The following is a 4,188-nucleotide window of genomic DNA, read 5'->3' as shown; positions in this document are numbered from 1 at the left end:
ACGCGCCCTATAATGAAAAACCTCTCAAAAAAAAAAAAGAATTATTTTATTGAGTTTTATGTATTTATTTATTATAATTTGACCAGAGAGGGACAGAGTATGAGAGAGAGAGACAGAGAAAGTGAGAAAGCAAACGTCCAGGTCCAGGACTAGAACCATGGTAGGCCTTGTGGGAGTCCAGCACTGCTCTTCACATCATCTGCGGGCCCCAAGACCAATGACTCTTTTTTTTTTTTTGGAGAGATTTTAACTGTAGGGCACGTGCGCTCGCCAGACAGACAGAGACATAGAGACAGAAAGCGAGAAATCACCCCCCAGGGGGGATGGTCACGCCGCAATCCCTTCTCCTCCATTCTCCTCTCGGGATCTTGGGCACGCACGCACACGCGCCCAGCGTGAGTTTTAAGCCACCGGTCCAGGACACGAACCGCGGTCGACTACGTGGGAGTCCAGCGACATAGCCATTACGCTAACTGCTGGTTCCCAAGACCAATGACTCTTAATGCTGAGTGACAACATAACCTTTCTTGAATTTGATGAAAGTTGTGGATCTTCCAAGAAAATAACACTGCTTACATAGACCAAAACAATATTTTCATACAACTGAAGGAGATCACTTGTCCTATAAAACCTACCCATGGACAGCTAGCCCCAAAGGATGCTGAACCACAGGTTACGAATATTTGAAAGCAACAACTCAAGTATCCAAGCCCTTATTAGTGCACATGAAAGAAAAGAAAAAAAGCCACAAAGCAACATACCCATTTCAAATGAACAGGATCAACTAAAAGTACTTGTCCTTGAAAACGGTGAATGTATATTTGTATCACATTTCCCATTTCTCCCTCATTTCAAAGTCAGAGGGACATAAAGACTATGTTTCTGGTAGAGGGTAATTAACAAATAGTCTGAGAACTTCTCAGCCTGCTAAAGCTTCAAATTGTCAACTCAGACTAGAACTTAAAATAGAACCAATTAGGCCCCAGCAGAGGCATAGTTGGTACAGGAGGGTGCCACTGAAAGATGCCTGGAGTCACCTGGAAGGCCCCGTCTGGATCCCAGAACAACCTGAACATGCCCCCCATGGTGGTCCACATGCTCTAATCCTAGCTAATAGGAAGCTGGGGCATGAGGACCCCCCAGCAGGGACCAATACCTACCTCTTTCTGTCTGTATCTCTCTTTCTCTCTCATAAAAAAAAAATTGAAAACCAATTTAATCAGTGAGAAGAGCTGTTCAAAGATGCATTTTTTTAAAAAGGTTTTTGCTACAGGGTGCGTGTGCTCACCAGAGAGACAAAGAGCCAGAAAGCAAGAAATCATCCCCTGTGGGGGATGGCCACACCACAATCCCTTCTCCTCCATTCTCTCTGGATCTTGGACATGCATGCACACGTGCCCAGTATGAGTTTAAGCTACTGGGTCGGGACTGGAACTGCAATCGACTACATGGGAGTCCAATGACAGCCATTACACCAACTGCTGGTCCCCAAAGATGCATTTCAATTAGACTTACATCAATTTTAAATGTAAAATATTAATGTGACTCCAAATTTACCTAATATCATTTTAATTTAAATATAAATATATATACTTATATATTTTAATGTTGCCCCAATATCTGTCATATATATGCATGTGTGTATATATGATATATATGAAAGATGTGTGTATATATATGATACACACATGCATATATATGATCCCAGCACTAAGCAATAGCAACAAGGCAGTTAGAAATCTCCAACCAAGCGTAACTCAAAGGTCACCAAACTTGCTTCCCTGAAGGAGTGGGAAGAGTCAACTCTATATGTACACCCGCAGGGTTCAAAAGCTCTAACTCTGAATTCACCTTAGGCCATTCCTTAAACCAGCGTCAAAACCGGTCCTGCCACGAGGTATCGCACTGCTCAGGGCACAGCGTGCGAGGCCTCCAATCGGAACGGCTGTGGCAGCTGGCAGCCTGGGCTGCGGGTGCCGTGTGGGCGCACTTCCGGGAGGGCCCAAGGACAGCATCGGCGCTGTCTCAGGGGCTGGGGCACCGTGGGTTCCTGCGCTCAGGCCCAGCCCAGCCCAGCCCCGAAGGCCCAGTTACGCCAGCGGGAGAGCCCGGAGGCCAAGCCCGCATCTTCTCACCACAGGAAGCTGGGGAGGCGAAGCTTGGACTGGTGAGTCTGCCAACATGGGGCCGCGGTCCCACGTGCGCTTGACGGGAGTCCTTACCCCTCGGCATCGGCGTCGCTATGCCCACACTCAGCACATCCTGACCCTGCTAAAGACCCCGTACTCTCCAGGCCTCCTCCAACTCCGAGAGCCCTGGCACAACGTTTTGGGGCCGGGAGATCCCTGGGCAAGACAGACTCGGCCTGTCTGCTGCTTATCAGGGAACCTGGCTGCTGAGCCTGTGCAGCCGCGAGCCGGCCTCGGGTGCCATAGGTTCGAGGCCTGTCGAAGGTGCGGATCGTGATCCTGGTGTATCATGTAGTTGGCCAGAAAGCAGCCCTCAGCCTCTCCAGTAACTCCCTGCCGCCCCTGGTACCTACCGGTCTGGATTGCCCAGAAGATATAAGCCTCGCAGCGTGGTGAGCAGAATGGGGAGCCCCTTCCCCCCACTTGCCCTGGTGATGCAGCTGTGTACTTTGCAGTCAGAGGCTGTTTTCAAAGACTTTCACTTGGTTTGCTTGATAGGTGAAAGGCGAAGGTGTAGAATGGGAACACGGTGCCCCTGCCGTTTTCCAGGGAAACCCCGGAACCCGCTCCCTCCCCAGGGCGGTCGGCAGCCAGCTCGGCCTCGACCCAGTCTACTGCAGTAGCTGGGCCCGAAGGCTTTCCCGCCGCCCGCAGGAGAGCCGGCGGGTCCCCTCAGACAGGGCGAGCAGTGCGCGGGGTCAGCCGAGCGGCCACTTCTGGGGTGCCGTCTGAGACGGCCCGAGGCCTTCAGGTGCAGGACTCCAGCAGGAGAGTCCCAGACCTAGCGGCAACGCGGGCACTCCAGGCAAGGGCCTCTATCCGTCCGTACCACCACCCCTCGGACTTCGCTCCATTGAGACCAGGGAGAAGTGAGGCAGTGTGTACCGTGACCCGCCCCCTTACCCCCGGCGGTAACCCTCCGCCCTACCGGCAGGTTTTTCTCTCTCCTTTCCAGAACACTGCCATTGTTAAATCGTTTCAATGAAGAACGCAGAAGTCTCAGGCTCTGCCGGGAAGAACGCTTCTTCTTAAGAGCATCGCAGCTAAAAAGTGGTTTGGCTATAAGCTGATAATCAGGTAGCTGTGGTCAGACACCCACTCCAGAACCTCGCTAGTCAGAGACCATGTTATCACACACGACGTCCATTAGGCCCCAGTAATCCGCTATCAACGCATTTTAGAGCCATTTGAATGTTAAGGAGATTTTTATTAATGGTCCATGATCCTAAAATGTGACTATTGGTTCTAGGAACAGATTTCAACAACTCAAGGCTGCAGTGAGTGATTTTCTGGTTTCAAAGTAACCTAAGGCCTCTGGCGAATCCCCAAAGACGAGGAAACAGGGAGGATGAAGGGACAACCTTTCACGTGGCATCCCGGACCTGTCACCAGCACTCTCCTGGCTTTACCCCTGGAACCTGGGCTGGAGGGCCAGCGGCTGTTCCTGTGGCTCCCAAAGGCAGCATTTGCTGGTGAACCACTTCATGGGCAGTCCAGGGATGACACAAAAGCAATTGCAATTGTATGGCTGCTAGAAACTGGCAGCTTGTTTTTAAAGATACTCTGGGCCGGAAACGTCTCCTTGTGATGTCAAGTAGACTGAGAAATCCTAATTGAAAGCCCCCTTCTCATCCATAAAGAGGAAAAACTAAGGCAGGGGCACTAGAGAGGGTGGCAGAGAACATTCGATCTGATTCTTAAACAGCTTTTTTGCTCGCGGTGCTGAAACAAAAGTCAATTCCAACTTTGCCCACTTACCCTTATATTTGCTGTGGGATTCTTTTTTGTTTGTTTGTTTTCTTTTTTTGTTCTTTCTTTTTTCAAAATATCGTGTTTTTTTCCACTAAGAATCAAAGGCAAAGGGTAGGGGAGATTAAGGAATAAAAGTGAATCATAGACCTCATGCTGCTTGACTTTCCCTCTAGGAGAAAAACAAAATTTGAAGCCACCCTCCCCCTAGTGATTGCCCAGCCACCCTGGCACCTGCAGTTATCTTTGG

The 4,188-nt window shown here is 49.9% G+C and overlaps 1 long non-coding RNA gene across 1 annotated transcript; it reads left to right on the top strand.

Annotated features, from left to right (window-relative positions):
- Positions 1-2,030: 2,030 nt before the first annotated feature.
- Positions 2,031-3,903, top strand: LOC102471630 (uncharacterized). Its single transcript, XR_334015.1, has 3 exons — positions 2,031-2,167; positions 3,145-3,266; positions 3,439-3,903. It is a non-coding gene; the product is annotated as an uncharacterized LOC102471630 (long non-coding RNA).
- Positions 3,904-4,188: the final 285 nt, after the last annotated feature.

The sequence above is a fragment of the Tupaia chinensis genome, unplaced genomic scaffold (genome assembly GCF_000334495.1).
Source record: "Tupaia chinensis unplaced genomic scaffold, TupChi_1.0 Scaffold000133_1, whole genome shotgun sequence".
Lineage (NCBI taxonomy): Eukaryota > Metazoa > Chordata > Mammalia > Scandentia > Tupaiidae > Tupaia > Tupaia belangeri.
The sequence above is the reverse complement of the archived record's forward strand: the minus strand, read 5'-3'. Positions and strand labels throughout refer to the sequence as shown.